At 38.0% G+C, this 27,670-nt stretch overlaps 1 protein-coding gene across 12 annotated transcripts in view; it reads right to left on the reverse strand.

Moving 5' to 3' along the window:
* The window catches only part of MLLT3 (MLLT3, super elongation complex subunit), a 155,138-nt gene that overhangs the window by 101,984 nt on the left and 25,484 nt on the right, over window positions 1-27,670 (reverse strand). For 2 of the 12 annotated variants that reach the window (XM_026073492.1, XM_026073493.1), the window contains one exon: window positions 26,560-27,324. The exons of 9 other annotated variants lie outside the window; for them this stretch is intronic. The gene's annotated coding sequence lies outside the window, so the exon portion shown is untranslated. The remainder of the gene's footprint in view (window positions 1-26,559; window positions 27,325-27,670) is intronic. One more of the 12 variants, XM_026073494.1, reaches the window with a different exon arrangement.

Consider the following 27,670-nt stretch of genomic DNA (forward strand, 5'->3'; position numbering starts at 1 on the left):
TTCCCATTTTTGCCATCACACTTGTATGTGCTACTGTCTGCACGGAGAAGGAAGGTGTCTGCTCAAGTGGGTATCTGCAGCTTCATGGCTCCGGAAGCAGGTTTTCTCTCCTCCACACCTCTTACAGGCTTTGCATGTGAATACCATACTTATGCTGGAGTAGCTAATGGAGACAAAGTTTGATAGTATTTCATGATTGCGGGGGGAAAGGGGGAAAGGGGGAAAGGGGNAAAGGGGGAAAGGGGGAAAGGGGGAAAGGGGGAAAGGGGATACCTGAAGGTAACAAAAATTTTTTTTTTGCCCAGCCAAAACCATTTATCAATGGCTTTCTACTTTTTCTTCCATCTCATAGTAAAGGGTTAAGATACTGGATTGCCATACGACATACTACTTCTTCCTTGTGCCCCAGGCAGAGGTGCCAAAGACAGGATCAACTCTGTATGTGTCCAGAGCAATCCATTTTCCATTTCTAAGGAAGAACGCAGGAGACAAAWGCCCAGGGTCTGCATTTGCACATTGCACATTCTTTTACAGAATAACAAAAGCTGACCAGTATTCAGTCACATTCTCCACTTCCTGACTAAAGCTGAAGGAGAACATCCCTTTTTCCTCAGACCTCTCCCTCACCACCTATCAATCTAACCCATGCAGATGAACTAAAAGCACAGCTGATATCTGCTGCATATAGTCAGCTGTCTGTGCTAGGATACTAGTTACTGACATGAGGGATGGCCACACATGTTTGCCCAAAATCTGAATGATTTTTTGCTAACAGGATCAGCTGATTCAGTGAACCATTATCTACACCCTTGCCCACCGGATGCTGTAACACAGTTCTGAGAGAAATGATTTCCAGGGCAGAATAGTAATGAACCACAAGGCATACGCACTGATCTTCATGCTAATCAACTACTAAATGGAAAATCAGTTTGGAAAACTGATGCTAAGAGATTAAATTAGGCTGATATCAACCCATGTTGTTTGTGCAGTGGCAGACTATGGAGACTTCATCAGGACCATGCAGTCTAAGGCACTACCAAAACAAACAAAACAAAAAAATGCCCATAGAAAGACACAAGTCCCAATCCAATGAGCTTTGGGTACAAACTCAAGCTCCAATGAAGTTTTGAACACTTGCAGTCTCCACTGACATAAAATTTTAGCCAATTCAGTTATAACTTTAATCAAAGTCATTTATAACTAATTAGAACTACCACAATCAGCAATGACTGGTCGAATTTAAAATCATTTATCACATAGCTTTCACAAGTTGGGAATTTTTTACTTATTCACTTTCAATTAGAATTTTATCACACACCTTACAATTCTACAGAACGCTGGTGCTCAGTGAAGCACTTTTCCTTTACAATGCATTTGGTCCACGAGTTTGTCAGCTGCTACAGTTTCTATCCACAAGCCCTTCAAATGAAGGGGAAAAACCTTATCTTTCCAGAGACACAAGAGAACCCCACAATTAGTTATAAGAATGTAAAAATATATCCCATTTTGAATCATTCACTTTAAACAAAACATGAGGTTTATAACAAGCTCAGTACAAACAAGGTTTTAGTTTCTCCAAGTTAATTAAAAAAAAAAAATGGTGATCAGGTAGAAATATCTGTGTTAACAGAACTTCCAGTTCACACACTTACACTTTTTTTGTTTTTTCTAGTTAATATTTTACTATTTATTGGAAGTCAGAAAAGAGGTACATGGTTTAGTTAATTTTTCTCTTCGCTCTTAGTTACAACCACAAGGAATGTGATTGTAACTGTAATTAAATTATAGTAAAATTAGTAAATATAATTATGTGGTCTTAACACTGCATTAGCAATTTTTTGCAGTTACTGTAAATCATAATAAAATGACAACCCTACAAGAATGTAGCACAGATCTGCTGGCAGTTGTCTATGCTGCAGTGAAGATGGACACACACACACACACTCTCTCTCTCTCTCTCTCTCTCTCCTTCCCTCTACCCACTGCAATCAGTGACAGCTTCTAGTAAAGCTGTACATTTTCATATTCTAATTAACATTGTTCAATTTACAGCATCTAACAAAAGGTGATCTTCAGTTCTGAACAAAAGGCAAATTTTCCAATAGTTTTCTCCAACTATAGATACGATTATGTTATAGAACCTACAGTTTCCACTTCGGAACACAACAGGAAAAGGGACCCACTGACTGCAGGGTGCTGGGAAACATAACACAACCAAACCCTCTCAGCAAATTTATGAAGTTTCATCTTAAATAGGTTGTGTCTTTTCTCCTCGCTGTCCGCACTAGAAGGCCGTTCTCCTCAATCATGCCTTTCTTGACTAGATATTGTCTTCTAATTTCCCACCTAGAACTATCCATGACTGCTTTTAGTGACGAGGTGAGCAAGGACTACCAACATTACTCAGTATCTGAAGCAAGCAGGATTTCTCAGCATTCCTAAACACCAACTCTATTTGGCTGACAACTCTGAGAAAGATAACTTGAACACTCAAATGCGAGTGAACGCAAAGGAAAAAAAAGTGTTCACAATCAAGATTGTGACCTCTGCCTCTAGGAAAGATGCATCTCCAATTGTGTTTGATCAAAACTCCAAATGGAAGAAAGGGAGGGGGAAGAGAAGAGAAAGTAATTTGTTCTATCAACACCTTTCCTACAACTATATCACAACACTAATTATGTTTGTATGCAAAGCAGAAAGAAAAAGATGAAAATGAAGCAACTTATTCACAGTCATGTATGAACACACAACACAGAAAAGCTGAAGAGCCCTGATTCTCTGTTCAACTGAGCACAGCTATTGCAAACTGGGTACAGAAGTATCTAAGCACATGGCTTCTGCAGTGATGGTTTCGTCTACATTTTAGTTCTATTGCTGTCTGCATAAAATTGCAAATGAGTCCAGTGAAAAATGCCCTTCCTTGCTACACCTTACATACCCAGTCTTATCCCCTACCTTTCCAGTTTCCTTTATGGGATATATAAGCCTTTATGAAAAGCTTACATTAGCAATCATATATATGATTTGGCTTAAACAACAGAAAAACCTCTCTTAAGGTACCAGAGAGGTGCAGCATGGTATGGCTGGCTCTCAGTTCCACAGGTATTTTCAGATGTTTCTTAAGAATAGTTTTATCACTGAAGAGGAAAAATCCAGGGAGAGGCTTCTGGACATTTAAACATTTACAACCTTGACAAACAAACAACAATTACAATTTTTGCAATCAAAAAAAAGTGCACAGAACTTTAAAATGAAAGCTAAAGTTCTGTTTTCATTCTAGCTATCAAATGTAACTGTATCCTTACTACATATGCTTTTTATTTTTCTGGTCTGCAAACCATTCCTTGTCAAATCCCAAAAGCAAGTCTGTTCAGTCCCAAGGTCACTACAAATGCATGCTCCTCTCTCTCCCTCTGTAAATTAGTTTTGGTAAATTTTTGGAGGATTTTCAGACTTTTTAAAGCAACAATAGGGCTTTTCACCATGCCAAAATGTTACTCAGTCTCCTACAGACCTTTATTATTGCCTCATAGTCCTGTATTATTGCAATGTAATTGTCATCCTCCAAAACTGACTTTTGAAAAACCTGTTTGTAGCAACTTAGAAAAATTACTGACGAAGTAGTGCTGGAATTGTGCTTGGAAGGCACAGCTCGTGACAACATGCCTCTAACAGACCACTACAGGGGATGAGAAGCTAGTTATTCTCCTGTAACAGATCTCTCACTTGCTACTTCTGAATCAAAGGAGAAAAAGACAACATACTGCCAAAACAGTATGGAAACTCATGCCCCGACTTCCTCTTTTCACGCATCCAGATTTCATATGACAAGCCACAATTTGGCCTTCAAGACATCCATCTGTTTATAGGATATAGTAATTCTGTGGGTGTGATAAGTGTTCTGTGAACGACAAAAAAGTCTCATCCATTAAAATAACTGATAGAACAAGAGACAAAATGTTTAAAAGGACTTTCTTCATAAAAATACAGCAGATTAAAAAGATTAAAGTTAAATAACAATTAAAAATAATGACAAATTTAAACACATACAGTAATCTCTTAGAAAACATGCACAGCTCACAAGTACTATCTCAAGCCACAGAATCTAACACAAACATTTTCAGAGCATAYAGACTGTATTGTCAACCTACTTTTAATTTTAATGAAAATCATAAGGAGGTATACTTAGAAACTCTTCGCTGGCTATGTTAGAGCTATGTTATCACATGTCAGAGATATTTTATGGATGTTCACTCACAGGAATCAGGAAAACAGCAACTTCCAAGATGAGATACAAAAAAAAAAAAAAACCCTCTGCCTTTGCCAAAAAATATAGAGAAGAGATAATGATGAAAGAGATGATGCTTCACAGTGATAGTTCCTTTCCCTGACTTCATATTACCTCCCTTCCTCAATGAACCCCACTTTTACTTCTCTCCTCTTTTCTACCTTGTCCTACTTAATAGGAATTTCATTTTCCAGTTATTTAAGTTATTTCCCCAATTTTTCTTTCCAAAGCGCTTTCATAGCATCCTTCTCAGAGAAGATTTGTTCTTCAAATTGTCCATGCATAAAGGAACAGAAAGAGAGAAGAAAAGAGAAGCTACATCAAAAATGCAAATTAAAATAATACAAGAAATACTCAGCTCTGGGAAGGAGAGAAAGCCTCTATTTTGTTGCTGTTACACAAGTAGGCAGACAACCTCTCATATAAACAGAGATTTCCACTACCCTTCATAGACGTTTTCCTGCTGTGTGAGGTCCTTTGCCTCCAAGTGAAGTTGTAAATCCTCTTTTAACCTAAAGCAGTCATACTACTGAATTTTCAACTTTCAGTGCTCCTTTCCCCTCTCATTTACTTCCCTGGAGTGACCTAGAATAGAAACGAAGGATTTATTGTTTCAATGAGTATGCTCTGTCCAATGTTAATCTTAATTTCTAAGGATTTCAACTGCATTTCAATTTAACAGGGTTTAACTAATTCAGTCTATGCTTGTCCTACTTCCTATCTATTTTGCTGTTGCTGGGAGATGAAACTTTTTCCTCATGATGTTTTCAGAATCAGACTACTGCCTAGCAAGTCCTTCAGCTAGCTGAGCAGATTGCCCTAGCAGATACTTTTTTTTTTTTTTGGGGGGGGGGGTTGTTTTGTTGTTTTGTTTTTGTTTTTTAAAGAACAGTGAAGTCCCAAGAGCTTTTTGTTTTACATTCTCCATCAACTGCATGTCTGATCTGCTTGACACAAAATTATTTGTAAATGAAGCAAAAGGCTAGAAAGCAGAACCTTCAAATCCCTGTGTCTACATATTACCTGTATGCTTAAAATGGCTTACCACTTATGTTTTGCACCTCCATAACAGTACACAGTTTTTCTGCTACAGTGACCGATTTTCTTTTTAGACTATACTGTTCCTCACTCTTTTGCATCTCTGATACATCTTATCCTGTCATAACCAAGAAATAGTACAAGATTAAAGATCACAGAATTTTAACAAGGATATTCCTTTTCTAACCACCTTGGCAACTAGTAGCAATTATAAAGGTAGATTTAAAGGTCTGGATTATTTCTAATGAAAAAAAACCACAGCTGACAAGTCAAGACAATTAGTATTGCCATGTTGCAAAATCATTTCTCCTAAAATTTAGTAATATTTGTATAGTTTGTTTTAATTTGTGAGAAAACCCAAAGTGATCTTAGTTTTGTGACGGATCTTCCTAAATCTTCTCCCAGAGAAGGAAAAGCTTTACAATAGTTTTTATTAGAATAACTTTTTTTTTTAAACACAAAAAACTCAAGTTAAATACATCAGACAGTAGAAATACAATGGGTTTACAACTAAGTCTCCCCTTGTCCCACTGTGTCCTTGCTCCCCATCTTGTCCAGCTGACTCTTACTTTCTGAAATGCAGCAAGTTCTTCCCAGGTATCAAAAGGAAGAGTGCACAGTTCTTCCTATCCTCAATGAGGCAACACTGGCATATCTGCCAGGGTATGTATATGGAAGCACCCACCCCATACCCCTTGAATTTCATCCACCTCTAAAGTACAGCATGCAGATGAAAAACAGATAGCTAGCAATAGCAGGCAAGTTCTTTCTCCAGAACACCACCGGGAAAGAGCAGGATCTAGGGGGAAGGGTTGAAGTGCTGGACATCTGTGAGGTTGTTTTGTATATATAAATAGGAATATATGTACATATATATTCTATATATATAAATATATAATACACACACATACATACATTTATATAAAAATGGGAAGTATCCTATCTCTGTCTAAAGAAAAAGGTACTTCATATCTACAGCTTCAGAAGATTGAACTTTAATGATTGTATCCTAATAGCTGTGAAATAAGTTGGCTATTTTTCAAGTAATATTTGCAAATATATATAAGTATACAACTAGACAAGAAAGGGAACACCATGGAAAACAAAGGCTAGTTTGACAGCGCTGCAAGAGAAATAGTCCACTGTTTAACATGCCCCATTTCAAATCTCTCACTTTAAAGGGAGGAATTTTGTTAGGGGAAAATAATTGTTATAGAGGTACTAGCATCTCATGTTTAGATTCCCCATGTCCAACATACATCTCACTTGATCCATGGCCTTGGTTCTGTTTTCTGTGGCATAACTACTTACCTCCCTACAGGTCTGCCACCTCTCACTACTTCGTTCAATCACTATCTTACACAGAAATTCAGTTTCAAGGAAAAGGGCCAATGAAAGATGAAAATTAGAATATCACAGATGTTCAGGCCACCATCATGTTCTGCTGAACCTCTTAAAGGATTAGAGGCATAGTATTTATTTAACAGAAGCAGTAGCTGTTTGGTCTAACAAAAGATTCCAAGCAGCATGTTATTGGTAGAGCAAAGGAGAAGGGAGGAGTGAAGAGAAAAATAAAAAGTAATGAATTGTTTTTCAGGATTTTGAAATTCTCCTGCTACCTGATTTAACCTTTCTCTTATAATGCCCAAAAGACATAGTAAAGATACTATATTAATGGGTTATATCTCTAGCAAAACTGCTCTGTACCCAAGACTCCAGCCCTCCCCACATTCTTCACAAAGTTTGAGCTGGAATTTTTTTTTTGAATGATTTCATGTTCAAAGCAAAAACACTAACCTTTTTTACACAGGAAATCGCTTATATGGTCTGCAGTGTGTTCATCTTGAATTCAAATTCTCAATAGTCTTGAGTGGGGATAGCCCCTCTTTTCTTCTGTAATGTTCTTATATTTAGGAGTTTGATTTTTTTTTTCTTTTTAAATGTTGAGTTAACTGAAAGAACAGAAGAGGCTTCCAACAACAAAAAATATGGAGAAGAGAAATACCCACCACAATGTACCTTCAGAAGTAAAGAGGGTACAGGAAGAACATGCTTAAAAAGAGCACAAGCAGAATTCCATGGTTAGGGGAGTAAGGTCCAGGTACTGCCATATCCTCCCACATTCAAGACCTGATTTCGAGAGGCAATCATCTTAAGCAACGCAATTATAGCAATGAGTGCAAACGGGCTGTGTGATGGGCAACTGACCTAACTCTGATGTCACAAATCAACCAAATTACCTTTTAGTGCTGACATATCTTGCAACTAATCTGAAAGAAACACAGACTAGCTCATGTAGGCACATTTTTAACTTCCTCTAGCAAAGAACACATTTTTCTCTGTTTAATCAGACCAGAATTATTATGAAAAATGCCCATTTTACATGTAATCTTAAAATTTTTTTTAAAAATTTAAAGCATGTCTATTTGAACTTAATGGAGTTCCAGTTACAGACAAATTTCAAAGAATTTACTGAGACTTCCTAAGTAAAGTTATCTATATTCAGTTTTATTTTTTAATACACTTGTGTCATACAGAAACAGGCAATATAAATACTGCAATACACAAAGTAATCCCTCTACGAGAAATCACAAGTAACTTCTGAGAACCACTAAAACCCTCACTGCTTTTCAGTTTTCTTTTTGATCAAAATTTAAACTGACCAAACTGAGTGTTCAGTATACACTACAAACTGAACTCTTAAATTTTTTTTTAATTTTGAAAGAACTGCAATGCAAAAGAACAGCATGTATATATGAGAAATGTCAGCTCTGAAGTTATTTAACAAAACAAGCATTTAATAGGTGGCTGGGGGCAACCCTTCTGCCAGCTTTAGCACTTATTGCTGCCCTCACCATAAAATAAGCAAAAGAGAAATTTAAAGGAAAAAAAATATATATATTTCACCTTCTGAAGAAACAGAATTGTAAATTGTAAATCAGAATCCTTTTACTTGTATTTACACTGCTGCTTTTTTAGAAATGTAAACTTGTTGTTGGCTCTCAATTCTTTTCCGGAAGTGATAACTTCTCTTCTGGGTAAAGCTCTCTTGGCTGACTCTGCACCTAGTCATAGTATTTGACTAACTGCACCAAAGCAAGTGGAAGACACCCAAAAGAAAAAGACAAAAAGAACAAAAGAAAAGGTCAAATGGCCAACCTTAGAATTTTCACAGAAAACATGAACCACCTATCACAGTTCTCAAACAATGCAGAAATTTTATTTAGATATAAAGCTGCATGTGCATTTGCTTTGAAAGCTTTGTCCTTTCAGTCATGGGGGAATTCCTAACTGGAACTCAAGGAAGCGCAGAAGGTTTCTGATGTTGGCAAAGCCTGAAACCCAGCAGAAGATAAAGGCAAAACTTAACACAGTCACATGACAGTTTCTTACTAAAGAGACTGTTCAGATCTGAATTTAGAACTATGAAAAAGGAGAACAGAACTACTCTAGTTTACTGTGAAGATTGTATTACATATTACACAGCAGCAGTTCCTCAGCTTAAGTCCAGCACTAAAGGACAGACATGACCCTTTCTAAAAGCACAAAAACAAGAATGAGCAGACACCTGAAAAAAAGTACTCTTTAAGGAATGTCTGAACCATGAGGCTGTTTAGCTTGAAGAAGAACTCAAGAATCTTCAAACACACACAAACACACACAAAGAACAATCACTCCTCCATGCTCATAGTGAACAGGACAGTAATTTTAACTTGCAGAAATGAAGACTTTAGTCAGACATGAAGAAAGGTTTCGGAATATTATGGATAGTGCAGCACTGAACAGACTGCCTGGCAGGTTGTGGAATAATTGGAGATCTTTAACATGAAGTTTGGAGAAAAAAAAAAAAAAGAAACAGTCATCAGGAATGCTACAGATATAACCAATGCAGTTGATTTTATTTGAAGAAAGAACCATAAACAAGATCTCGGTATCTTTTCCAGACCTATGACAGGAGAATAGGAAACAATTGCTAAGAAATTTGGAGGACATTAGAGAAACGGGTCATCCAGACTGGTTAATTTTGGTGTTTGCTTCTGTTTTTCCTTCTCCACACTGAAATGAGCAACTGAGGGTTACTAATAGAACAGACGTTTTTTCTTGCTCTTTTCTTGCTCTGTTTAGATATTACAGTTTGTGTCTCCAAGAGTAAAAAGAGATTCTGGAACCAAGCACAGAGGTCTGAAAAGATCTGAATATCATATCATGCTTGTAAAGCATGTTTTATTTTTATAATAGTATTACATAGAGATGAAATTTACAGTCAAACTTTTTAAACATGAGAAAGCATTAATTTGGAAATATCAGTTTAGAAACCATTTCTTCGAGGCATTTTGAAGCCTTTATGTGACATTTTTACCCCCAAAACTCACCTAGTCCATTCTTTCCCCTCCTTCAAAATCTTTTTAGCTTTGGGAGAAAAAGGGCTGAAAACCAAGGGAGCTAATTTTCCCCCAAAGCACTCATTCTGCTGCACTGAGGAAAAATGACAGGGATTAACAAATTAAAAATACTAAAAAGAAATTGTTTTCAACCCCCACCCCCCCAATATCAACTTTAAGTTTAGTTATATCAATTCTTTCAGAAGTCTGTCAAAAGTGAAAAAAGAGATTCCTCAACTAAAAATCCACAGTTTTGATTAAACTTTTTTTTTTTTTTTAAAACATGCAGAAGATGTTTTCTTCTCAGAAGTTTCAGTCAGCTCTAATGGAAGTTTCAAGATACCTTCAACTCTATACCAAAGACTTCAGAATAAAAGGACAGCAACCATCTCCACCAGCCTTCCACTGGCTTTAAACAAAAAACAAAACAAAAAACCACTCCCYTACCAACACCAATACACTGGGCAGAAACACACAAGACAGAAAGTGTGTTTTCATTTGCAATGCAGGCCCATCTGCAGCTTAATGATGTGATACACACATTACTGATTTTATTATGCAGATTTGAAAAATGAGTCAGCAATGCATCTATATAAAACTGCCTCTTTATAAACATATTGCAAAATGAGAGAGCATTCTTTTTAAGAATTAAGAGTTTATGAGAATACATACTTACCACTTCATTCAACTTTTCTTTACAGGACCAGTCTTTCTCTAATTCCCCACTCCATCCATGAACTCAGGCAAAGTGGGAGAGAAAACGAGCGCTGCAGGAGCAGTGGTAAGACACAATATTCCTCCACAAATGCACTGGTGCTGAAGCAGCATGCAAGGGCAGCTCTAGCACTGAAATGTGGTTCCCTAAATGCATACCTTCAACGTATCTCCTCTACCATCAAATTCCACCTCCTTCAGCGAGAACAACATACTTAAAAGAATCATTATGCTAATTTACAGGTATCCGTATTCGTGCTACTATTAACAACACTTTTGTCTAGTATTTCATCTTTTCCAATTCTCTTATTATAATCACATATTAAAAAACTCTATCATATTGGCAAAGTGCATGCCATTATTTTAACCCCAAAGCAAAAGAGATAAAGACACTGGAATTTAAATAGCAATTGTGACTGGTTGGTAAACAATTTAAAGCCAAGTGGAGATTATTCTACTTGGCTTTACTGCTTTAATAATCCAATGCTTATAGACATTTGTTTTAAGAACTAAACATGAGAATTAAAAAGGTTTAGTTCAAAAATTATGAGGGGAAGGCTGGGAGGGGAGATGACAAAACAGTACTGTATTTACTTGCCCGAAATTATGCTGCTTGAGCTTTATGTCCCCTGGAAGAGTTTTATATTCCCTACCACAGTCATTTAATAACGATTAGAATTTGTAGACACATGAGTAAGTACTAGAAGGAGAAGCAGTAAAACAAAACAAAAAACAAAAGCTAGCATTTACACCAGTCATTGTTTTGATCTTATGCCTTGGAATTAAACAGAGGCTGGAAATCCATTACAGAATGACCTACTACTATTTTCAAAGCAACACCCCACAAGTGATACAACAGTAGCAGCAAGTGAAGTTGAATTGCTACACAGCTATCTCGCACCACAATGCCCGTTGCTGGAACTCAGTTCTTGGACAGAATTTTTTAATAAATAAAATTCTCCAGGTTTTCTGTTAAAGCCTACATCATTTTCCACAACAGAGTAGTTCAACTACTCTGCATTCTCTAGGATGTGGCAATTAATCCCCACCTCACAGGAAACCTTCCTTCCTCTCTGCCTCTTAAGCCCAAGCACTAGCTGTTTGAAACTTCACATTTACATTATTTAATTGGCACCACACAAGGGACATCACAGTTGCTGAGTAACATTCCTTACAGGCCCCTCGTTACAGGGCCATTAATGACTGCAATCAACCCAGTTCCACTTCCTTGCCCAATGATTTAATTTCCTGTACAGTATTGCTTCCAGCCCGCCTCCGAAAGCCTCCCCAGCCGGCATTCCAGGGCAGCGCTCCTGAGCCCTGTTATGTAACAGGGTACAGCCAGCCGGCAAGCTGCAACCTGTTATGTCACTCACCGCCTTCCCCAACGGCCCTGCTGGAGCAGGGCTGCAGAAACTGCGCTCACAAGTGCTCAAATCGATAGCATTTATTGTTCAGCAATGCATCGATCAGCTCAGCTGTGAGCCAAGAACTTTACAGGAAGCCKCTCACACTGAAAAAAAATTAAATTAAATTAAAAAGTCTCAAACAAAATCCCCATACATGAGAGCTGCCATCAGAAAGCAGAAAACCAAAAAGCTCATGAAACAAAAAATGGTCAGTTCTGAGCAGCTGAACTTTTGCCAGAGTTAGAATGCAAAAACACAACCAAACAGTAAACTCTAAACAAAACACAGAAGCAGAAGCATAACCTGAAAAACCCATTAATTTGGGGGACTGCTTTCAAACAAGATGGATAATCCTTATATATTATATACAAAAGAAAATTCATGACAGAAACAGGTTTTTGATGTTCAATATATTAATTGCAAGGGATTCTATTTTTAATTTTCCTCATTGTACTTTGCAAGCTTTATTTCAACTCCTGTGTCTTCAAAAGTAGTCAAGCTCTCGTCTTTCCCTACTATAAAGAAAGCTCTCCATCTCTGCTCTGAGGACTGGCCCAATCACTAACTCCAGCTCTCTGTGTATATTTACAGCCGAGTGAAACCCATAGCCTGGGTAGCCAGTTAGCAGATTCTTTTTAGTTTGTATATTATCTTTTCTCATTTGCTTCAGTCAGTCCAGAAGTAACATGCAGACACTGTGCCTAAGTCCCCTACACATGTGCATGGCCATAGAGAAATACACCAGAGGTTCTGGAGCAGCATAAAATGCAAAGTCTGCCCTTCCATCCCAGAACAAGCCAGATTTGTTAGCAAATAAGGACCAACTCACAGAAGGCAATATTTTCAAAGACAAACGCTCCAGTAAGAAGATGCAAAGTCATTTGTGTGCAAATTCAAACTTTAGGTTCTTGCATAAACATCCAGGTATTCAAACCAATTTCAAACACACTACAGGAACACTTGCCCTGACTGAACATGCTGCATGACTTTCAAACCTGAGTTAATCCTCTTTTATATCTAAAAAGTGTACATTTGCTGTCTGACAACCACTCAGTTTCCTTCAGTTATGTTACCCGAATTACACCCTGTCTTATGCCACCAAAACTGATTTATGTGTTCCTCAAATTATGAAGACTATAAATCCAAGGTTACAGAGAAGCCAATCAGGATGACAGAACTGCAAAATTCAAAACCAAAAAACCCAAATGCCTTGATTTTATGAACTACCAAGCAGACATCAAGGGATTCTTGTGAATAAACATAAGCTTTTCACAAAAGTACTCTATGACTTCAGCCACTGCTGATCTTTTCTTCTGCAGGTCTACCAGAAAACATAGTCTCTTGTGCAAGCAGCATTGTTACCTTAAGAAGAGACATACACAGCACTGTCAACAACAAAATCTAGGGAAGAGGCAGGGAAGACTGCAGAAGCAAAGTGCTCTCAGCTCACTATTGGAATAGCGACTACTTTGTGGCAATATGAAAAAATAGCTTACACAGAAGAAATTTTACAGTCTCCCCACACATTGACCTTAGCATTCCTGATCAAAGGTAAATAACAATGCCAGAGACAAGAATTCCAGAAGCAGTTCTCAGAGGTTGAATACAACCTATTTTTAGTGTCTTAGGACTTTCACTTCTCTCACCTATGAAGTGAGCCACTGTGAAAAACTGTCTTAAAAAAAAAAAACAAAAAAAAACTCAGACTTTTTATTAGGAGAGCAATGAGCTGGAATCAGCTATCAGAGACTTGGCAGTTAACAGGGCAGCTGTTCACAAACAAAGCCAGCATTCTGCTTCTGTTTGTTCTTTCCCAACTGGGGAGTGCCTACACCTTTTTGACTTGAAGTGATTCCTGCCTAGGGAGTATTTTATTCAACTGTTCTGGGTTCACCTGCCTAATTACTGGGTAGGAACACAGTTTTCAAGAGCACAGTGCAGAGGACTGGCAAATACAAACTCAGCAGTTTGCACAGTGGGGCAGAAGCAAGTGGAAACACTGCTTGAGACAGTGTGAGACGCTTTGAGACCACACCATTGGGGTGGTATGACCCATGGCACCTCAGCATCAGCTGGAAGACCTGCCCATGGCAGACTGGAAGCCTCAACTTAGAAGGAGCTCCAGAAGACATAGGTGTTACCTGTGGGCCAGCAAGTACATGAACTTTGCTGTGAAGGGGAAACTTCCAAAATGTTACTGTAAACTAGTTTTATGCAGCAGAATCCTACTCAAATTATGCAACTGCTCTCTTAATTTTAAGAAGGAAGGAATACATGACAAATAAAGCAGCCTGACTGCTTAGAGAACAATTCCTTTTTCATGTAGGAGGCATCAAACAAACTATGTTTTTGTAGTCTGGTATATCTATGGTAGCAGTATATGAACTGGAATCTGTGCTGAGATCTTAATCTGGCTGTAAGAACACAATTACTTTTCTAAGCGAGAATGACAAAGCAAAAAGAACTAGGGCCATATGTAATGTATACTTATATCCAATAGGATTTCTATCAGATGGAATAATATGTACCAAAATACCAACATACAAAAACTGATTCTTATACATAACAGAAAAGCTGAATTCATTCGCAGAGCATGTGTATGAATCAGTTACCAACATGCTGTGAACTAGACTTGCATCTTCTGTCTTTTCCTGTGTCTTCCACAGCTCCAGACACTCTTAAGCCGTGTCTGGAGTGACTTTAGAAATAGGTAGCTCAGTTCCTTCAATGAGCACTCCAGAGAAGGAACTTTAATCAAATTCAGACTTTCTGGATTACTATTTAAAAGTGCAAGCCTCTTTACAAAAAGTGTTTTTGCAGAAAGCCTTCACTGTATTACCAATAAGAGGAGTCCTAACTATTACCATGCATGCACCTACTATAAGAAGCCACATTAAAATCAGCTGTGTAGCCAGATTTTCTGTTTGCAGTAGTAGCCTCCAAAATTTAGGCAGGATCACTCTATTAACTGTAAGTCTGCAAGGACATATGCACACAATGAACATCATGCACTGGGTATAGCTCTGCTGAAATGACAAAGACTACAGACAGCACGTGAAGTTAATGAACTGTCTCTCCTAAGGATTAGAAGTGTGGTATAGGGATCTAATTATGGTCTAGGAAGGGAAGGCCTAGGAGGGCAAGAACTTGCATTTAGATTTCTAGGGGCTACAGCTATCAAAATATAAACCAAATTGGCTGATGGTTAAGAACTGTTACTTTAGTCCTTCACCCATACTACATTTGTGGTACCACTGAATTTAGGAGAGATTCCTTGCATAGGAAATCTACACTTAGCCCCTAAGTAATAGTCAGGTCACAAATACATTATACATAACAAAGATTTATCATAGAATAACAACTTCAGTCAGGTTATCATTAAAGAAGCATTCTGAAAAGACACAGTAGCTGTTGGCTATTAGCAACTTGCTATACTCCTATTAAAATACAAAAGAAATCCACATTAGAGGATTAACTTCCTGTAAAACACAGTTTAGAAGTATCTGACCTGTATTAAGTAAAATTCCAGATTTGCCATAGTAAAGGTTGAAAAGAACTCACTGTTCAAGTAACAACTTAAAGCACTTTAATAATCTCCCTGCCTACTTGATCAGGCTCTGTTGTGCCTTAGAGGGGTGAAATTTAGGATAGTGAGCCACACTGGGGCCAATGTACTAAGATGATCAGAAAATGCAGCCACCCCCCAATTTACACATCTGTTTGCATGCAAGAGCCAGACTACTAGCATCCTTTTATTAACTTCAGTAGGAGAGGTGACTTCAGTACCCATCCCTTTGGGACTGGAAAATGGCACTAAAAACAATGTTGAGCATGCACTACAAGTTCATGTGTCAGAGTCACAGTACAGACTCATAAGAAGATAGATCACCCAGTTTTTATGCGACTGGCAGTTCAGAGGGAAATACTGTGGTCACTGAACCTGACCTACACTCTGGCACTGTAGATTTCCACGTCCTCAGAAGACAAGCAATGTTGTGGCAGTCTGACTGTCAAGGGCACCGTTGGGAGTGGCAGGAGTGAAGAGGGAGGAGAAATAAAGGAAGAAATGTAACCCAAGGCACTAGAAACATGGCTAAGGTACCATATAAATCAGCTGAGCCACAATGAGGGACTGCATGCATGCTCTAGCCCATGGCAAAAGTGAGTAGAGCCAGCTTACACTTACTGAGCGAGCACCTCACAGAGCTGAGCTCTGCTGACACAGCAACTGGCTAAACCAGCTTGTGTGCCTGTGTCCTGAGAGCAACACATTGTATTTTGAATGTCTACTGGACTATTGAAAAAGGAATTAAATGGTAACTCCTTTTTTGGAAGAGGAAGAATTGAAGGACAGGGAGCAAAAGCAGTAGAAGGAAAATTTCCTCTCAGAAGATGATAGGGAAGGAACTATTTCATGTGTTAGTACCACATTCCCTCCTTTATATACATGTGCAAGTACACACAAATATCGTAAGCACAGAGGGGCCATACTGCGCTTAGAAGAGCCATGGGGTACACAGAGAACAGGGACTTTTCAAATATGACCACAAGAACCCCATAAAAATTGTTTGGTCAAAGCTGTCTAGTGGAAAGAGAGTAAAAACGGGATGTAAGAGATTGCCTATGTATAGGCCAGGAAGGGGTCTGGGCTGTTTTATGCACAAGGTAGACTAGATAGCCAAGGGAGCATATGATTCTCTCTAGGAAAGTACTAAGATTTGCAGCTCTTCTGATTACAATTCTTCTTGCTTGCCCTTGTAACAGTCCAATCCCTCCCCTTGCACAGTTTAAAAGCACAACCATTAGTATACCCTACAAAAGCATGTAGCAGAGGGGCAGAATGGCTGGGAGACCTGCATCACATTTGGTCTAGTGGAGATGGCACACAGCAGAGCTGGGCTCTCTTCCTCATTCTACCACCAGCCTCTTGGGAGAATCTACCACTATGTCTCAGTCTCTCCTTATGTGTAAAAAGGAATATGTTTCTCTCTTCTGTGAAATGCTTTGAGTTCCACAGACAAAATTCAAGATCTAAATATTATTGGGGCTGAACACCCCCCCAACCCCCCCAGAATCTTAGCTGAAAATTTAAATAGCTACCATTGCTTTAACCATCCCATGATGTGCTCAAATATGCAAACAAATTAAAAAAAATCTTTCTTGTTCTTAAGAAACTCACAAGCAAACCTCACTAATACCAAGATAAGATGCTCTCTCCAGAACACCAAGGTCAGAGACATTCAGAATGAAGACCAGGAATGAGAGAGGAAAGGTATATGCCATGACCTTGCTATTTCTCCCCTCCCCTGCTTTCTTTCCAAGAGCAGGCAACAGCCAACAGTAATCATCTGCCAGTAGAGCAGCTGCATTCACCACRTTAAACATACTGAATGTGGAAGGCTTCATGAGAGCAGGCTGGTACAGCTGCAGTCGTGATAGAAGGAGTGTGAGTCCTCCATGTATTTGTTTAGAGAAGAAAATGCACTGTGCATGCGCACCCATGTAAATCATAGCAGCATTTATTCTGTTGTTTTATTAATGGTAGCACAGGATTAGAGTCAGGTCTTCCTTGCTCTTAGAATGAGAAGAGCTGTGGAGGCAGAGTAAATTCAGACACAAAGCAGCCCACATGCAACTGACTTCCAGACACATGGGTGGGAGACAGGGAACACAAGAAACAGACAGAGCTCCACACTGGTTAGGTCCTGGGAAGAAGATGGTATTAATGATCTTGTGAAGAATTTTGTGGCAAGAGTGGCTTTTCTTAAATGCCCCATTTTTTATTTGTCTGTCAGATAAACTGTTACATATCTGTGAAGATACAGAACTGTTGTGCTTGGCAGAGTTTTGCTACATACTAGCTTTAGTGCTACTGGCTATTGATTTGTGCAAGTGTGCATTGGTGGATAGGTCAAACCTAAAATAAAGTTACAGTATTAAAATGTGCAATTACCAAATATGTGACAGGCAAGGCTCCTGAATGAAAACAATGAGGAGGTTCCAGTCATTATTTTGCAATTTGCATGAATAGCCATATAGTCCACACAGAAAACAATCGAAGAAAGTCAGTTCAGAACTGACAGGGATAAACTGTTCTCTACTGCTGGAAATCAATGGTTCAATCTATACAATTATATACCTATGCAAGTGACATCCCTTCCTTATTCTTTCCGATTGAATTAATAAAACAAAACAAAACCTACTTTTATTTAAAACAGCAATAGGGACCAACAAAGGTTTCTACATCAAACCTTTCCCTTAGATTTCAAGGTAAACAAATAAACAAAAAAAATCACTATTGCATCTCCACTGCCTATACTGAGATTGGTTACTTACTGAAGGAAAAAACAAAAACAAAAAGGCATTTGAGAGTTTGAGTTTTAACTTACTGTGTAAAGGTCATTTATAAGAGCAGCGGTCTTGCTCACCTTCCCCTTCTATCAGGAAATGATAACACAAACATTATTTTAAAAGATAAAATGAGAGTTTTAGGTATCAATCCTCTCTCATCTGAAACTCTGAATGAAGTGTTTCAGATCACCACAGAAAAGTTTTATGAACCCAAGTTCTTAGCTCTTCAAAAAGATACCCATTTGCATCACAAAAGTCACATAAATAACATGCTCAGCAGTCCTGCAATGAGGGTAGAACAGTATCAAGCAAGTTAGTACTGGAAACTGCTAACAGTGAGTTGACATGTTTCAGGCATGAGTGGGGACATCTTGGTTTCACTTCTGAACAGCTGCCCAGCTTTTATCAGCTTACCCCATGTTACTGCATACACCAGAAAGTACAAGTATAGCTGGGATTTCACACTGCAAATCCATTGTCTCATTAACAAGCTGTGTTCAAATCCCTTTTCCTAATGATCATGCTTCCCTGGGATTTTTTTCCTCCCTTCTTTAATCTGTGAAGAACTCACAAATCTTTTTACAGCAGATTACCAAGATTACCCCCTATTACCAAGCACTCATATGCTTGACCTCTCTATGCTTCTAAGGAGTTCACATTCAGGAAAGTACTTCTTCAGACGTGAATATGAAAACAGTCACCTCCCAGAAAAATTCTAGACTCTTCCAATTTTTACACTACTAACTAGCTGTGTTATCATAGGAACAGTTAGTTAGCCTGCATCTCTGCTTCCCTATCAGCAAAATTCAATACCACTTTACTATTTAAAAAACACAACCTACACGGGCAACACGCTAAAATACAGCTACTCCATTTTCAGTGCCTGGGAAGCGCAAAGAAAGATGCACAGAGAGCACAATGAAAGCCTGTGCTCAAACATCCATGTTAATAACCTCACTTCCGAACGCAGGCTTCCTCTGGGTTCCACAGTCTCTTGTTCTCTGCCTTGAGTACCTCCCACTGCCTCCGAGCTTCTGCTACGGCAAAAAGCCTGCTCCTTGATTTGCCTCCCCTCCAGCTAGGTCCCAGTCTACAGAGAGAAAGCGGTCAGCAAGGAATACAGGTTTTTGTACTTGATAGTCATTACATAATGGTGTCTGCAGCGTTAGTATCAAGTAGAATGTAATGCAGAATGCTCTTCATGGATAGAGAAAAGACAGGATAATGTTTCATTTTTGCAGATCCTGCTGTTAAAGTACCTTATAAGCAAGTTACAAGTTGGAAGTTATCTCAAAAAGAGAGAATAATAGGGAAGGCAACACCATTCCACATATGGGGAAATAGCAACAAGCTTGCCACCTTTGTATTTGAAGACAAAAAGAATAAAAGTCAATTATTTTGAACAGTATAATATTTTGTATTAGTCTGCTTTTTTGCACATTATACACAAAACCTTGGCTTTACAAACCTCATCAGGATACAGTCCATTAAATATATTATAAGTCTCAGTAGAAATATTGTAGTCCCACTTTTTCAAAAAAGTTAAAATGCAATAAAAATTGATGTCTGTCCTTCCTACCCACACAGCAGACAGAGGCTGCTGCTAAAAATACAGTGATTGAAAGCTCTTCTGCCTCTTCACACACAGAAGAGAATTATATTGCAATTCTTGCATCACGCCATAAAAGCAAGGGAGCAATGCAAAAAGAGGTTAGACAGTATAATCCATAGAAACATGGAAAACACTTTATAAAAAATTATGAATCATGAAAAAATCATGAAAAATTATTTTATGATTAAATAGGCAAATTCACAAGGAGAAACCAAGAGAGTGACACAGTCTCTTTATTCAGAATGGTGAAAGACAAAGAACCCCCGGATCAAAAAGGCTCCTTCTGCCAAATTCCAAGTGCTTGCTTCAAAGGCATGGAAGAGCTAAACCCTCTGAACAGACAGCAGTGGAGCTATTGTAATTTAGGTAAGACAAAAAATTTTCAACACTTCTTCTTCCCTCCCCTTGGAAAAGTCCAGCAGAATTATTTTTGTGAAATCCTGCCCCCTGCTCATCCTACCCCACCCCCCAAATCAGTCTGAAACAGACATTCAAGGTCAGTTTGAACAGTTAGTTCCAAGAAATTGTTTTAGCTTCTTACAACAGGACATGTTTGTAAAACATCATTGCCAGGTTTCTCTGTAAAGTATAACCAACTACTCTATTGACTCTGAAAGTTATAAACCACGCATCTCCAAAGAATAATTTTCAGAATTACATAAGTTACAGTTAGGACAAGAAAAAGTGGCAAACTACCTATTAAGAAAAAAATTACAGATGCCCTTATTTATTACCACAACCTGTTCTCTATATTTAATGCTCGGGAGAGCTAGGGAACTAACACAGAACAGAATATTCTTTTGCATCCCATTTCTAATCCTAACTTGCTGTTTTACTCTTCTACCCTCCCAGAGAAAACTTTATGCACTCCAAATTCTTCCCACTTTGCTCCACCTCAGCAACAGAATCCAAAAGTTAACAATTATGAATGCATGGTAGTGACTCATAAAACCCATATTTCCTCTAAATGCCCCAATAAGTATACTTTCCGTACTAAACATAAAAGACTAGACTGCCTTACAGTTAAATAAGTTCAAGGATACATTCCAAAACAGAACAGGAAAGATTAACAGATCTTTTTCAACTCTTGAGCTATGCTTGTGTTAGAACTAATAAATTTACTACTTAGTAATAAGTGAGAAATGAATCTCTGCCATTTTCTTCCTTTTACATACATCTGAGCAACAAATACACTTTCCTTTCTAACCATTAGCCCACAGCGTCTGTGAGCCTAATCAGTCTTGGACTGATCATTTCTGTCCAGTCTGAGAAGCCCCACTGGGCTTATACACCTTGTCTCACCATGGACAGTAAGGGGCACTTTAAGAAACCAAAGAGCCATTGCACTACACAGATCAGTAGTGGACCATAGAAAACATCTGCAGCACAGAAAAACATGTAAAATGAGGGAAGAGGACACTGCTTGGCAGATGTCTTGCACCTTATGTCCTACCTACATCCAAATTGCACCTCTTGCTCTCAGCTTAATTATGAAATCAAGTCACAACTTGATGAAGATTGAAGTTGCCCACACTTTTTTATTTGTCTGTTCTGGTTAACAGCACTAGCACTGTCTGAAGACTAGCCATATCCAGAACAGCTCCCAGATTCCAAGAAAAAAAGTTTTGATATTTTCCCTAATATGCAGACTGTGCTGTAACATACAGAAGTTTGAAGAGAACCATCTTTTTCTTTTTTTTAATTAGCAATTGGAACACATGACCGTAAACAGTGTACATACTCCAGCATCTCTTGCAGAAGTTTCCAGGAGAGTGGATAGAAACAGTTAGATAACCTTAGTCTCTATTGCTTATATTTGTCGTATCCTAAACTAGGAATCCTAGGGATACCACTTGGAAGGGTATTTTAATATCTTTTCAGTATCACCTCTACCATACACCATTTCTGTCCAAGTAATTTTAAAGTTCTACAGCTACCATGGCTGTGCCCTTCAATACCTATTCCATTGAGCAGTTTTCTCACTATCACGAAAATTCTCCATTTTGAAGGCCAAACTTGTGCAGCTCCACAGATGACTGAAGAACTGGCTTTTGATCTCAATGGGCACAGGATTCAGCTTGCACAACTCAGCTGGAAGATTTTCTCTCCCCATTTGGATTATTGACCAGGGATGCAGAAAAGTGCAAGAGGGGCAGAAGGAGAGACAGCAGCTTGCAGCTTCTTTTATTCTTGTGCTTATTATAAGTTAAATTATTCCACAAAGATGTTAACATGAAGAGCCAAGGAATGAGAACTCCTCATATTTCAGAGGCTACTATAAAGAAAAGCCAGAAAAAAAAATATCACCACCTCAGTAAGCATGTCTGCCTGAAACAAAGACAACTTTTACCACGTGTGTACATTTTCTTTAAGTAAGTATATGTCTTGCCAGTTTCCAAAACTGGCAAAAGAGATAATAGAAACTGGCTTAATCTTTTTAATACTACCAATGGCCACAGCTGCAAATGATAATCACATCAAAAAGTTCAGGAAAAAAGAAATCATGCCCTAATAAACATCCAAACCAGACAGGCCAACCATCACTGGTAGATGGGTGAAAAATATATGTAATTCTTTCACAAAATGTTAAGTTTCAACAGTCTAATTATTTGATTCTCAACACAAAATCCTTGGCACTATTAATCTGAAAGAAGTCAACATCAACGATATATTTCAGTGTACAACATTACCATCAAAAACATCCAGAAGACTTGTAAGTTTCATTACCAAAATGCTTTAGCTCCCAATTGTCTATGAAAAACATTCAAATGATAAACAGTCTAAATACTTTCACAGAATAAAATGGCTCTGTAAAACTTACCACACATGCAGTTTTTCTACTGAATAACTGAGCAACAAACATTGAATTTATTTGTATGAAGAATCATTTGACAATTGTTTGACATCTTGCCTAATACATTAAATAAAAATATCCCCATGAGTTATCAAAACTCTACAGAATTAATTCTTGGGCTTTCTTAGTCTCTCCTGAATAAACTGAACACTATTCTTAGATTAAAAAAGGATTCCAGCAAATCATTTTTTGCATCAAAAGTCATGCTTTAACCTTCTGATAGGCAGGGATAGATTTAAACACATATTTAGAGTTTCTATTTCTGCATACATAGCACCGAGGCCCTTCCTTAAAGTTCACTTGYTTTCTGCTCCTACCTTTCCTCCCACACTCTTATTTGGCCAAAACCTCTGAATACCGAAATGAGCAGCCTGAGCATCTAACAGTCAGAGTCAGAAAGGCAAAAACAAGATGACCAAGTGAACCTTTTCATTTTCCTGAGTTCAAATCATTTCAACAAGAAACTGACTCAACCTGGTGAGAAGCAACAGGAGATAGCAACTCTCACACAGGTAACTCTTAAATTTATTGCAGCCCTGCCAGATAGACAAGCTGGTGTAACCTAATAGAGAAACACAAAACCAAAACTGGGAGCTGATTTATCTTCACTCCAAAATACATAGAACTGTACCTTAGAAGCAAAAATTTACATTCTTCACAGTACTATGCTCTTTCCTCCAATTCTTTGATCTTTCCATAATGTAAAGGGACTGTCAAAATCCAGCATCATCTGCCTTCTTCAATCTTTCTTGATTCTTCAATCAAGGGCTCAATCTTTCAGATCCCTGAAAATCTTAAGGGCAGCTTTTCATATACTGTTAATCAGGTAGACATTACAGGCAGGAAGATAAAAAAACAACCACACAGATACTAGGGTTATGATTACAAGATAAAAACAAGATGAGAAAGGTTTGAATTTGGTTTTTTTTCAGAGTAGGTTTTGGCTGGGAAACTCCTTGTCCGACATGAAATACTTTCACTCCAGATAATGGATTTCAGCATCAAATATAGGATAGGCATAATCCAAGTTTGAGATGAACTGATTTGCAATTAAGAAAAAGGGGGAAACAAAAAAAGAAAAAAGAGAAAAAGACAGAGAGAACGAGAATGCGCATGAGTGCTATGAATGGAAATTTGTGTCTTGAATGTCATTAAAATGCTATCACATTAGCATCTAGTTCCTACATGTTTTCTGGGACAGCAGTGCCTCTTAACTCCTATCTTACATTTCAGATGTGAAATATCTCAGCACATTCCAGTTTCTCCATGTTTTTATTTAACTTCTTCCTCTCTTTTTTCTTTTTAATTCCCCACCATCCTTCAGTTTCCTAGCAACAGATTTATTCTCTGTTCCCTTTTTGAACCCTGTATTTTTCTATCCCAAATGGGAGAGTCTCTTTTGTTAGTTTTAACAGCAAATGTTAACACTTCAGATACAGAGCCATAACCTATAAGCACTGTGTGGCTCAAATGTCAGAAATGCCTAAACAACTGTGCAAAATCTCAAAGAAAAAGAGCTTTTTAGTGTAATCTCTGTTGCTGTAATGGAACATCCCATAAAAGCATTTGATAGTCGGTGAAACCAAATGGCCACATGACTGGCTATCCTTTTTTCTGACAGTAGCCAATAATGGATGTCTAGAGAAAAATATAAGAACAAGTAAGCACGCAGTGAAGCTTCCCATATGTTGTATCAACTGCAATGCAAGTATTGCTAAAAATTACAAAGAAAATTAAACAGACAAAATTTGAATATTTAAGCATTTATTATAAACAAGAACTCCTGTTGGTCACATTTCCTGACATCAGTTTCTTTAACCATCTTTTGAGATCAAGAAAACTTGACATTCACAATGTACTGCAGCAATCAGTTCTGTAGTACAGTTTCTGACATGGTAGGATGCAAAAGAAAAACTTTGGATGGTATGTATTGTTTTTACACGATTTTAATGTAGTTCTTACATTGTGAAACTGACAGCCCAGAGGATGAAATACTCTACTTTCCTATAGAGTATGAGAAGGCTTCTCCACCCAGTGTGAATCAGAGCTGATCCAAAGGGAAAACCTCTCATTTTTCTGAATCCCTCAGCACTCTGAGAGCTAGTAAATGCCAGCTATCATGGTGACTTCTGTTCCCCAGGGTAAACCACAATCTAAGAGTATACTGGAATTAGTATTTTCAGACCACTATTATCTTCCAGTCACTACATACCTGGATCAGCTTTGAAGAGGAGAACTAAAGATAAATCTTTATTCTGTCTTGCCACTGGAGCTATCTGATCTTAAGGTATTTGCAGCCCCCAAGGTATTCAATTCTTTAATTCACTAGTATTCACTAACAGTGAATTGGTTTACTTCATCTTAGTTTCTTTAATGCTGTTGCTTCCAAAGAACTGGATGACTAGGAAAAACATCACTTGCAAACTATAAGGGTAACGGGTATTTACTGTGAACATTGCATTTAATTTTACTGGTCACAAATTTGACACAAAGAACTGAGTAAAAAGTCTTCAAGTAAAAGCTTATACCAGGCAGCCCAAAACATAGATCAAGACTAGAAACTGGACAAGTGACAAAACTAAGCAGTTGAGGCATACTCCTCTTGGGTAACAGACTCTGAGAGCATCTCTTCTGACAGGAAACAAGTAGCAGTGTACAAACCAAACAACTCCTATAGTGTTTTAACTACCAAGATAAGTAGGTTTGAACTTGTCCAAAAAAAAAAAAAAAAAAAAAAAAATTGCTACACTGACAGAAATTAGTCAGTTTCCATATGTACCATGTTTTTCACTGTTCCTACTGATGTTTCTTCACATACTGTTTCTGATGCTCACACAGATGCAGAACCATACAATTCTTTCAGAGGAAACCACAGGACTGAGCAATCTGGAACTGCACTGATATTACTGTGTATCCTCTCAGCTGCTAAAACAGGTAATTGATGTTTGTCTATTTAAATTTCATTCTAACCTATAATGATACATGTCTTCAAAAACAAAGATTTAGGACAAGTGCTGAAGTTCTTAGCGCTCCTTTTCAAAGATGATATATGAGATGTCAATAGTAATTGTTTTATTCAGATACCATTAGCTTCTGGTAGTAAGTATAAAGACAGTTTGCAACAAAGGCAGAAACAGTGCAACAATGAAATAATTAAGATCACTCTGATAAGCAGCTGCTGCTCAACACTAGCAGCACACAGGTTTACTGGACTCAAGAGCAACACTGGCAAAATACTGCCTTAAGGTTATCAGCATCTAAGTATCACTCTAATATAGAAATAAGAGAATAACATGTAAAATTTCTGAAGGAGTAGTGCTAGACGATCTTTCACTAATAGGTGGTAAACTTTAGAAGATGAACTTTAATTCTAATCTTACTCCATTCCTTTTGCACACACAATATAAAACCAAAGTCTCCAATCCAACGCTTAAGAGCAGTGAAAAGAGGACTTATATATTCTTTTAAAGCTGCATCTTGAACATAAACAGAAATGGTGCATCAACCTAGAAGGCATCACTTGCTTTTAGTGCCTTCACAACATACGGTACTCAAGCTAAGTAAAATTCAGCAAGGCCCGATACCCCTACAACTGTACATCCTACCCACAGCACAGACATTGCTTCCTTCCTGTACCTGAAAGACACCAGCTCTTTGTTTGCAAGGGGTTCTAAAATACAGAAGGCCAGGCTGTTGTTGTCTTTGGCCTGGCTAACATAAGTGCTCAAGCAATTTTCTAAGTTGCTTTAATCAAAGCAAAAGACATACAGCAATTGATAGTATATTTGACTTTCCACTGTAAGTGCTATGTTAGCAGACTCAGGAAAGTTCTAGCTAAGGAACTGTTGCTTTTACTTTGAGTTACAAGAAAACCTATATACACAAATCATACCAAGGGGTATTTTTCTTACCAGTGAGTGCCTACTAACATGGTCAGTGCTTCCATGTTTCAGCAATGGTAGGTGATGAATAAAGGATGTAATCTTCTACGTGTCATAGGTTTCTTCTTTTCAGACACACTAATCTGCAGGGGGAATTTTCTTCCTTTCAGTGCGAGAAAATCACATTGTCAGTTTATACCAGGGGATGTCAGAGACTCTGCAAGTAGCATGGTGTTTTATGTTACCCTCTGAGGTACCAAATATCTCACTAACCTGTCCATCTGCCCCTTTTTGAGGCCTAAAGTACAGAGAAAGCAACCGGCACTGCTTAGTTGACAAAATCTGTGGTGTTCCAGTTCAGTATTTTGCTTCCAGTAACTGTACTGAGATAAAGAGAGATTTCCAAATGAATGGGCATAGTCATTTGTATTTGGTTTCTCTTGGGGAAGAAGCATTTCAGTATTCCAGAAACAATCCAGCACTTATATCACCTGTTCTTTCATCATTTATCTTAAAATATAGGAAGCTCTGATTTTGCCACAAACTTGCTGCAGGACCACAGGTAAGTCATTTAATCTATATTATTGTACAGCTGCTTTCAAAAAGTGCTTGTAAGACTCTAAATAAGAGTATAAAACCCAGGAACTCCAGAGCTAAAGAAGAAAGGCATAGGGTCAGACAGAGAGAAAACATGTATTTTTTCTGTGCAACTCTTCAAAATCTCGGAAGTCTCATCCGTTAACCGTGCAGAGGTTCTTATCAGAGTATTCTAGTTGGGTCTGAGATTGAAGGTACCTGCCAGGGAGAACAGAGAAACAAAAAATAAAATAAAAACTTTTAGTGGCTGATTATCCAACATAACTAACTACAGAAGAAAAAGGGGTTCTCAGATTTAGGTCCTCGCAAACCTTCAACTTAATCCAAGGATAAGAAAAAAAAAATGTTGAGGCAGCAACTCTTTAAAATTGTCTAGAGACATGCAGTGAAGGAGAAGCTACCAAGCTGCTATTTTTTAAGGCCTTTCTTCTCATGGACTATTAAAAAAAAATACCCCAAGAGATATAAAATAAAGCTGCAAGAAAATGAAGCAGGGGACAGTTGACAACTAAGAAATCAGGTTACAACTCACACACACACACCT

This window comes from Apteryx rowi, unplaced genomic scaffold, assembly GCF_003343035.1.
Source record: "Apteryx rowi isolate R43461 unplaced genomic scaffold, aptRow1 scaffold_37, whole genome shotgun sequence".
Classification (NCBI taxonomy): Eukaryota; Metazoa; Chordata; class Aves; order Apterygiformes; family Apterygidae; genus Apteryx; species Apteryx rowi.